Here is an 11,632-nt window from a genome sequence, read left to right on the forward strand (position 1 = left end):
AATCATTCATTCTTATATATGTGGGCTTCTGATCCATTGTCCTTCATGTTGGGCTTAACCCATGTGGTAACCCATAGATACTCCATGGAGGTTAAAACCCATAGATCATGAAGGAAATGGAAAGTCATGCACATTAGGGTTTACATGGTGTAACCCTAATGAGCCACACTATGTAAAGGATCCCATGGTTCATGAAATGGCACTAATGGATACACAAAGAGAGAGCAAGGGCCGATTTTCATAAGGAGAACCAAAATAACCTTCTTCTCAAGTTCTTCCATTTGTTGGTGGTGTTGTGTGATTCCATTTGAGGCTTCCACACTATTGGGGCTAAGCTCTTAAAGGTTCAAGACTTCAAGCTCCATCAAAAGGTATGTCATCTAACTAAACTTTTGCAGTATAGTTGATCCATAATATGCTAGTTAGGATGATGCTTTGGTATTTTTTATATTTGCATGTATAATAGTGAAAACATAGATCCAAAGCACATAGGGTTCCATGCACACCATAGGAGTGTTAGAATGCTCAAAACGCATCAGTGTTGTGGATCTTAAGAGTTGAGATCTATACATTTTGGAGGGTTCTATTGGATAAAGTTGGAAACTTTATCCATTTAAACCCTATTTTGGACCAGATCCGAATTGGAGTCCTTTTAGAATCGAAGGAAGTGGCTGAATGTATTAAGCTGCTGAAAACCCTATAACCATGATGTGGCGCTGCTACCACGAGGTGGTGGCGGGGTGGTTCATGACTGGTTTTTCGTATCCGACACCACGACATGGTACATGGGTACCATGACGTGGCGGTCAGGATGAGTTGACTTTTCTTGACCTTTTGACCGTCTGGCTAAGTTTGACCTTAAAGGTACTTTGGGTATGTTGGGATTTTGATGGAATTGGTCAATTTGTAGGAATAGGTTCCAGTTAGAGAGCTGAGATTCGGAGTCGAGACCTTATCAGCTTCTGTTCAGTTTGTAAGGTGATTTGTCCTCACTGTACTTTTGGGTCGAAGGCACCAATGTCGGCCCTTCAGATTGTTATCCTGGTTTATCGTATGATCGAGTACTGTAGTGATCTGCTTGATCTATATCCTGGTAGATAGAATGATGCTATGGTTAGTGATCTGTGAGATCTATCTGATTATTATTGGTTGGTTATTTGCATGATTGTCTGTTATGTATATATGTGTCGACACGGTGTACATGTAGTTGGGTTGAGGCGATCCTGCTTAGTGCTAAAGGCCAACAGACCCAGGGCAACCTAGATAGACTGAAGGCCCATGAGGCGGACCAGTCAGGCCGAAGGACCGTAGAATGGTCCAGATAGGCTGAAGGCCCGGTGAGGCGGTCCAGTCATGCTGAAGGTTCTTTATGCATGTTGTTTGTTGTTATTATTATGATTATGTGTTGTATTGGTACTTTAGGGAAACTCACTAAGCTTTGGGCTTATAGTTTTGGATTATGTTTCAGGTACTTCAGAGGATCGCAGGAAGGTGAAGGCGTGATCATGCACCTTCTTGTGTTTGGTTTTGTGATTTTGGGGCAAGCTCTGATATTAGACATGTTTTGAAAAGTTTTTTTGTAAACAACGATAATTTTTTGGGTTGTTTAAAAAGTTAAAAATTTTCATGAATTTTATGGATGTTACAGTATTTTTGGTATTTTGAGTGGTATTTGAGATTGGTCATTATTTGGTGTATAGGTGACCAGTTGAGCTGTCATTTAGAGTTGTGTTTTGTTCAAAGATCTTTTTAGACTGAGAGGTGAGTTTTCCTCACTATCCTTGTGGGTTGAAGGCACCAATGCCGACCTATTAGTTATGTATCCTGGTATAGAGGATGTTGCTATGATGTAGTGATTTGGTAGATTTGTGTCCTGGTATATAGGATGTAGTATGCGGTAGTGATCTGTAGATCTGCCTGATTGTCTGCTGATTGGTTATATGTTTATCTGTTGCTAGATATATGTTATATGTTATGTATATGTCAACATAGTATGGTTGGGTTGAGGTAGTACTACTTTGTGCGGTAGCCAATAAACCCGGGAGCAAGCCAGACTTAAGCTGTGGGGTCGGGAGCAAGCCAAATATGAGTTGTCGGCCTGAAGGGCAATACAGACTCATACTGTGGGCTCAAGGGTAATCTAATCTGTTAGCTGTAGACCCAGCATATGTTGTTATATGTTTGTTTGTTAGTACCTTGGGGGAACTCACTAAGCTTTGGCTTACAGTTTCAGTTTATTGTTTCAGGTACTACATATGACTATGGCAAGACGAAGGTGTGATCATGCACATCTTCCTATTTTATGATATTGGGTCTTGGGAAAACTCTGATTCTGAATAATACTTTTGGAAAAATGGATTTGTAAACACTTTACAGATGAAATGAGTTGTTTTTTTTTAATTTTAAATTTCTATGATATTTGGGTTGTCACAAGTTGGTACCGGAGCCTTGGTTTGAGAGAATCGGATGAACATTTGTGTGAATCTAGACTCAAACTAAGGAACTACAAAAGTTTTAAAATGGTTTTCAAAATTGTTTTCAGAAGTAACCAAGGAAGGATGCGATGTGTACGATCAGCCAGAGCAAGAAAGTATACCCCAAGTTATCACACTGTAATTTGATATGATATTTATGATAGAACAACATGCTAGTGATAGGCTAGGGATCTTCAGGAATTGCATTATAGGATTTCCTGATGTATGATGCCTGATAGCCTAGGGTTACTATAACACTATAAACTTTTAAATAAAATTTTCATTTTTTAAACCACATAAAACACATTTTTCACATTTTTCAAACCCAAATTTATAAGTTGTTCAAAACACAAGATAACAAAATGTTTGACAATATCCCAGAATCCTCAAAACAATATCTCTAGCTGGTGTGTACAATCATGCCGGCACCTTCCAGGCGATCCTGAGAGGTACCTGAAACACATTTCACACAACACTGTAAGCACGAAGCTTAGTGAGTTCCCCAAAATACCACGCGTAAATAATTAGACTCTCATGGCTATATCTCGATAAGGACCCTCCGGTCATGTGTCTCAGTGAAGACCCTCCGGTCTCACAGCTAGGGTAGGACCCTCCAGTCCAGTATCTCAGTGAAGACCCTCCGGTCTCACAACTCGGTTTGGACCCTCCGGTCCTAACTCAATAAGGCACATAAATAATATACAACATAAATCACAAAAAAAAATTCATGATATCACATAACTCATTATAAGCACATAAGACCCTCCGGTCAGTAACTCAAATAAGACCCTCCGGTCAATAACTCAAATAAGACCCTCCGGTCACACAGTATTACCACTCAGGTAAGTATAGTGAGAATACTCACCTCGCAGAGTAAAGTAATATATCCCACACTCGAACTGCTAGTCTAGACTTCGCCCCTCCATAGCCTCCAAAATCCACAACTTGACCAAAACCCTAAAGTCAACAGTCGAAGCTGACCCAACTCGTCAAGTGCAACTCATGAACTCCTCGAGTTCCTCAGTACTCGGTAATCATGAAAACCCGAGTGCCGAGTTGCTAGCCAACTCGTCGAGTCCATGCAGAGTCCAGAAGACCGGGGAAAAACCCTAACCACTCGTCGAGTTGTCCCACCAACTCGTCAAGTTCACTCTGAATCCAAAACGGGAAAACCAACTCAAATCGTCGAGTTGGATGCCCGACTCGTCGAGTTCTTTAGCCATTACACATTAAACTCATTCCAGTCGACTCCAATGCTCCAAACTCTAGATCCAACCTCCTAGGATGAAGTTACCACGTAAAGTTGCTAAATTTATGATCATGCAAGGCCTCACAAGGCTAAAACACCCAAAACTAAGCTCAAGAAGGGTTTAGGGCATAGAGAAGGGCCAAAGCTTGATAAAGCTTGAGACTTTATGTACATGAGGGCCTAGAGGAGTCCAGATCTGCAACTACACTCTCTGGACAAGCTTAACCCGAGAATGGCCCTCATTTTGCACCAAAATGCCCATAAACTCACATAAAAAGAGATGTAAGAAATGGTAAGCCAAGGTAAAGACTTTTTACCTCCATATGGATGCTACAACTGTATGAACGTTGGATCTAAAGACTCCTTGTTCCAAGTTCTTCACTCTCCAAGTTCCTTCAAGGAATGCACCAAAATACACCCTCTTAGCCTAATACACTCTCAAAATAGGAAGTAGATCGATTAGGGTTTTTCTCTGAGTTATAAAGTGATGAGGGAGGCAGGGTAAAGGAGTTAAAGTCCTTTAAATAGGGTGCAAGCCCGAATAATTAGGGTTTCATCAAACAGCCTCAACTCGTCGATTTTAGTCCTGATCAACTCCTACACGATGAGTTAGGACCAACCAAATCGTTGAGTAGGTCCTATAATGTGAATAAAATTCTCAAGTTCCACATCCAGGAAATCGGGGTGTTACAGTTACTTCTTGTATGAAATTGACATCAATACTGTAGTTGCTTAGTTTATGCATCATAGTTGTACATAACTAAGATTTTATAGCATGGGAATGTTTGGTTTAGCCTTATTTCCTGTTCTTGTCTGATGAAGGGATTAGAGTAGAAGCAAGTATTCGAATGTCTATAGGATCCAATGTTATGTATAATTAGCATACGCGAGTGCTACAAGGTTGGTGGAAGTTTCATGGATGTGTATATGTGTGAGCATCCGGACAAATGAGGAATGTTTAGCCACTCTCAAGAGAGTGAGGATAGGATGTATACGTATCCTAGTTGTTGTAATTGTGTTTGGCGGTTGTGATGATCCTTGAGAAAAATATGGGTAGGTGTGGAAGGTAGTATGGGCCCATACTACTGAACGCACAGGACCCGTACGCATAGCAAGGAAGTCAAAAACCCCAAGGGTCAGTCTCGTCTCGTGATTTTAGTACTGTGTATTGTGGTTTTTCTGATGTGTTTTAGTTTAATTTCAGAATGGTGGAGACGAGAGGATCATGATCTGGGGTGGGTGGCCAGGATAGGCCAGGTTTGACTGATGGTCAGATTTGGGAGATCATCACTACTGAGGTGGCTGCTGCTGTCCGGAGATCTATGTCGGAGATGTTTGGGTTTATCAAGACTTCTATTATTGAGCTCTTTGATGATCGTTATGTTGCACTTTCTGAGACTGCTGTTGTTGCCGCTACTGCAGGGATTCGTGGGGATAGAGTTTTTTTAGTACCGGGATTTTGACAATACGAAGCCCCTGGTGTTCGATGGAGTTCAGGACCCAATTGTAGCGATGAGATGGTTTTCTGACATGGAAGGGTGTTTCTTCACATGCTCTTTCCTTGCTGATCAAAAGGTCAAGTGCGCCCCTGAACCTTCTCCGATCAGGGGCGAAGGATCGGTGGATATTGGTGACTGACTCGTACACTCCTGAGCAGATGGTTACGGTGACTTGGGAGCAGTTCTCTGAGATGTTTTGCATGAGGTATGTTCCATTGGTGGAGAAGGAGAGGCTGGCTCAGGAGTATCTGGATCTGAGGCAGGGGACTGAGACGATGACTGAGATCACCAAGATGTTTATTGATAGGGCTCTTTTCTGCCTGAGTTTTCTGCTTCTGAGCAGGCTTAGATGACTCAGTACTTGAGCATGCTAAGGACGAATATTCGGCAGTGTCCACTCAACGTTGTGGTACCCTCGCCAAGCTACAGGAGGCTACAAGGAGGCAGGAGATTGAGATAGAGCTCCAGTCTAGGGAGCTGAGGCAGGCTTCAGTCTAGTCACAGCCTGCAGCGAAGCGGTTCAAGCTCGTTGATTCGAGGTCTGGGGGATAGAGGGGTCGTACTTGTGGCAAGTGCGGCAAGATTCATGATGGTGCTTGCCGATCTTCATCTGGAAGCCACAAATGTGGCAAGGAGGGGCATTATGCCAAGGATTGTCGACAGCAGGTACTAGTACCGAATACCCGGATTTGTTACCACTATGAGCAGGTTGGACATGTGAAGGCCAACTGTCCCTTGCTTGCTGCGAGGCCGGCATAGGCCCCAACACCGACTACTTTGAGGATCACGGATGGATGCCAGTGAAGTGAAGAGCCCCCGAGGGCTCGAGGTCGTGCTTTCCAGCTTACTGTAGAGGAGGCCAGGGCGGCGTCGGACATCGTTACTAGTATGTTTCTATTTATTATTCTGTCAGTTATTTCATGGTAAGCTTATGTTTATGTTTCTTCCAGGTACATTCTTAGTGAATTCCTTGCCTGCTCTTGTTCTTTTTGACTTGGGTGCGAGTCGGTCCTTTGTAACTCACTCTTTTAGTAGGGGTTTTGATATGACTCTTGGAAAGTTGGGGTGTCCATTGCGGGTTTCTATCGCCAATGAACATGGGATATCTTCATCGAGCGTTTACCAGGGTTGTGTCTTTAAGATTTTTGGGGTGCCTTATCATATTGATCTGGTTCCTATCCCCATGGGGGATGTGTGTGTGATAGTAGGGATGGATTGTTTGAGCATATTTGGGGCTATGATCGACTACGAGGGTCAGCGAGTGATAGTTCAAACCCTAAGTTGGGGAGAAATGGTTATCTATGGAGAGGGTACCAGTATTGGATCAGCTTTTTATTCAGCCGCCAAGGCCCGACAGTATCTACAACATGGGTGTATGGGTTATCTTGCATATGTGGTTGACACCCAGGTTGGGACAGAGGTTTCAGTTTTGGATGTACCAGTCGTTAGAGAGTTTGCTGATGTGTTTCCGGAGGAGTTACCCGGTGTGCCCCCAGAGAGGCAGGATGAGTTCAAGATCGATTTGGTTCCAGGTGTGGCGCGGTACCGATTGGCACCACCAGAGATGCAGGAGTTTTCCTCTCAGCTTTAGGAGTTGTTGGGCAAACAGTTTATTAGACTGAGTAGTTCGCCATGGGTAGCACTGATTTTATTCGTCAAAAAGAAGGATGGTTCACACCGGATGTGCATTGATTACCGAGAGTTGAACAAGTTGACGGTGAAGAACCGTTACCCACTTCCATGGATTGATGACCTCTTTGATCAGTTGGAGGGTGAATCTTGGTTCTCCAAGTTCGATTTGAGATCGAGGTATCATCAGATGAGGGTTAGAGAGGAGGACGTGGAGAAAACCGGGTTCCGGACTCGTTATGGTCATTACGAGTTCGTGGTGATGCAATTTGGGCTCACCAATGCACCTGTGGCATTTATGGATTTGATGAATCGGGTATGCAAGTCGATGCTCGATCGATCAGTCATTGTTTTTATAGATGATATCTTGGTGTATTCCAAGACCCGAGAGCAGCATGAGGAGCACCTTCTAGAGCTTCTAGGAGTTTTGAGGCGTGAACAGATTATGCCAAGTTCTCAAAGTGTGAGTTTTGGTTACGAGAGGTCCAGTTCTTAAGACATCTCGTTAACCAAAATGGGATTTTGGTCGATCTAGACAAAACTGAGGCAGTGATGCAATGGGAGGTTCCGAAGTCTCCCTCGGAGATTAAGAGTTTCTTGGGATTGGCAGGGTATTATCGGAGATTTATTCATGACTTCTCCAAGATTGTGGTACCCCTCACTCGTCTGCCGAGGAAGGGCGTGCATTTCCATTAGGGCGCTGAACAACATGTGACATTGAGACTTTGAGGTGGAAGTTATGTGAGGCCCCAGTGCTGACCCTCCCTGAGGGTGTTGAGGATTTTGTGGTATTTTGTGATGCATCCATCACTGGTTTGGGTGCAGTGCTTGTACATCGTGGGAGAGTTATTGCTTATTCTTCTCGACAGCTGAAGCCGCATGAGGTCCGTTATCCGACTTACGATTTGGAGCTGGGAGCCGTAGTGTTTCCCTCAAGATTTGGCGACATTATCTGTATGGGTACGTTGTACCATCTGCACGAATCACAAGAGTCTGAGATATCTCATGGATCAGTTGAATTTGACTATGAGGCAATGTCAGTGGCTGGACGTAGTTAAGGATTATGACTGCAAGATTCTGTATCACCCGGGAAAGCGAATGTAGTCGCTGATGCTTTCAGCAACAAGACGGATAGTTCTGATATCAAGGGTACATGTATGAGAATATCGATTGATTATCTGCTTCTTGATCTAATTACCGAGGCTCGGGCTGAGGGAGTCAAGAAGGAGAATTGGAAACAGGAGAAACTAATGGGTGAGATTGGCAGGTTTTCTACCAACAGTCGTGGATTGTTGACCTGGTATGGACGGGTTTGGTTACGAGATTTTGGTGGGTCATGCAGGCTGTACTGGAGGAGGAACATAAGTCTAAGTTTTCGATACACCCCGGAGCCACCAACATGTATCGGGATATGATGCTTAGTTATTGGTGGTTGTGCATGAAGAGAGATATAGCCTGGTATGTCGAGAGGTGCTTGATCTGTCGGATGGTCAAGGCTGAGCACCAGAGGCCGCATGGCAAGTTATATCCATTGGAGGTGCCCATGTGAAAATGGAAACATATTACTATGGATTTCAGCACCAAGTTACTTCGGATGGCTAAGGGATTCGGCACGATATGGGTTATCGTGGACCGTCTGACGAAGAGCGCCCACTTTCTAGCCATTTGGCAGAGTTATTCGGCTGAGAAATTGGTCGATTTATATATGCGCGAGATTTTTGCTTAACATGGTATTCCAGTCTTCATTGTATCTGATCGAGATGTTCGATTCAAGTCTCATTTTTTTGTAGAAGTTGCATGAGGAATTGGGAATGGGGTTTCATCTCAGCACTGCTTATCATCCGCAGACGGACGGTCAGAGTGAGTAGACCATTCAGACACTTGAGGACATGTTGTGGGCTTGTGTCATAGATTTTGGCAGGAGTTGGGACTCCTACCTTCCCTTAACTGAGTTTTAATACAACAACATCTATCACTCCAGTATCGGTGCACCACCTTTCGAGCTTCTCTATGGGAGAAAGTGTCATACCCCGGTTTGTTGGGGAAAGGTTGGTAATAGAGTCATAGTAAAGACTGAGGTAGCCATTCATACGACAAAGCTCATTTAACATATTAGGCAGAGACTTCAGTCAGCTCAGAGTCGGCAGAAGAGTTATGCCGACAATCAACGATTCGAGTCGGAGTTCCAGGTTAGGGACCTGGTTTTGCTGAAGGTATCCCCCTGGAAGGGTGTAATACACTTCAGGAAGATGGGCAAGTTGGGGCCTCGATATAATGGACCATTTCGGGTGATAGCCAAGGTTGGAAAAGTAGCGTACAAATTGGATTTGCTGGAGGAGCTTAGACATATCCACAACACCTTCCGTGTTTTGCAGTTTCGGAAGTGTGTGGTTGATGATTCAGCAGTTGTTTCTTTTGAGGATGTTCAGGTTGATGATCGCCTGAATTATGTGGAGAGACCAGTGGTGATCTTGGATCGGAAGACGAAGGCCTTGCGCAACAAGGTGGTGTCTTTGGTCAAGGTGCAGTGGCAGCACTGGAAGGGTTCCAAATGGACGTGGGAATCCGAGGCAGAGATGCGGGAGCATTACCCAGAGTTGTTCACAACAGCGAACTTCGAGGACGAAGTCTAGTTCAAGTGGGGGAGAATTGTAACATCCTGATGATGAGTTATATCCAATTTTAACCTTAAGTATGAAGATTAATTTCATTTTAGACCTTGAGTAAGAGAAGTGTTGAAAAATGGCCCATAGTGGCATTTTTGTAAATTTTGGGCGGAGCTCAAGTACGCTGGGCGTACATAGCGTACACTGGGTGTACGTTCCAGAACCTCAAACCCTAATTTTTAGGGTTTAGACCCTATATAAGCATCATTAACTCTCCAATGCTCATTCCCTCACCAACCTCCAACCCTCATTTCGTTCTTCAAAACCCCAATCTCTTGTGTGTGTTCCTTTCAACTTGAAAGTATGTGTTTGTGGTGTCCTTGGAGCAAGGAGAAAAGAGAAGCACCAACTTAGAAGATCAAGACCTCATGGATCCAGAAACACCTCACCTTCAAGCTTCGTTTTGAGGTATAAAGTTGTGAACTTGATGATCATATCTCTAGATCTTGTTTATGTTAGAAGTTTATGCTTATTAGCCCCATATTCTTGGTCCATTTGGGTATGAGCTACCCTAGACCAAATGAGTTGTCCTTCTGGACGTTTTAGGGTAGTTTGAAAGATAAAAATGTGATCTTGGACCTTCCTTTCACTCCATGTAAGTGTTGAGGTATCTTAATGGGTTAAGAAGTTAGAATTTTAGCTTTTGGGCACTTGCTAGCAATACAACACCATAAAGTTGAAAACTTTTTGGTAAATGACATTATTTTAGGATTAGATATGAGAAATAGACGAAATAGCTTAAATGAATAAGCTCTTAATAGAAGGATTAATGGAAGGCTTCGTATGATAGGCGTACAGATTGGTACGCTAAGCGTACTATGTCAACTTAGCGATTCTTGTCAAGGGATGAGTACGCTCCACATACAGGCTGGGTACCCCCAACGTACTCAGCTGTGTTGACCAAGTTTGACTTTTGACTTTTTGACATTGACCAAGTTTGACCTAAGGGTATTTTAGGTATTTTGAGTGGTATTTGAGATTGGTCATTATTTGGTGGATAGGTGACTAGTTGAGCTGTCATTCGGAGTTGTGTTCTGTTCAGAGATCTTTTTCAGACTGAAAGGTGAGTTTTCCTCACTGTCTTTATGGGTCGAAAGCACCAATTCTGACCCATTAGTTATGTATACTAGTATAGAGGATGTTGTTATGATGTAGTGATCTGTTAGATCTGTGTCCTGGTATATAGGATGTAGTATGCGGTAGTGATCTATAGATCTGACTGATTGTCTGCTGACTGGTTATATGTTAAGCATATAATCATATCAGCAAGAGTCACAAAGACATCAAGCACATTCATGTATAACAGTATGTGTCACAAAGACAACTATCATCCTATACACATAAACCAGTGGGTCGACATTGGTGTCTTCGACCCACGAGTACAGTGAAGGAACTCACCTCAGTCTGAAGATAGACAAACCATACTCCCAGGCTGTTGCTACTATGATTCCTCACACTGAACATTCCAATTTAACCTAATTAATACTCATGGTAATAATCCATGAATGGTCCAGACTACCCTCTAACATGTCAAGGGTAAAAGACCGTTTTACCCCTTCCTTTAATGGGCCCCTCAACCCATGGCCCAAATTCGAAAGTCCTGAGGCCCAAAAATAGCCCAAAACCTAAGGTCCAATAGTGGCCTAAAACCTAAGGCCCAAAATGGTTCTTGGTGAGTACGCTAAGCATACCACCTAAGTATGCCCAACGCACAACTTATGTTACCAAGGGAAAACAAGGCTTGAGCCGTGTACGCTCAACGTATACTTGTGTACGCCCGACGTACGTTCCAGCTTGCTAAAACATCATCAAGCACTTAATGCTTTAAGTCCAAACGTCCATTTAGCATTCTAGCTCTTGGGAAATGTCTTAATTGATAAAGTCACCAACTTGATGACAGTGCATGGCTCAAAGAGCCTCAACACCTAGATTTAGCATTCCACTTCCATCAAATGATCATTAGCTCATGCATGGTTTATCTACAACCATCACGATGCAAACTTTATGAACTAGGAACCTCATAAAGATCAAAAGGAACAACTCAAAACTTCTGGAGTAACATTTACTCACAAGAACTCATTCATGGGACCAACATATGCTCAAATTTCAACGAGT

Source organism: Lactuca virosa, chromosome 1, assembly GCF_052849685.1.
Source record: "Lactuca virosa cultivar CGN04683 chromosome 1, Lactuca_virosa_CGN04683_v6, whole genome shotgun sequence".
Lineage (NCBI taxonomy): Eukaryota > Viridiplantae > Streptophyta > Magnoliopsida > Asterales > Asteraceae > Lactuca > Lactuca virosa.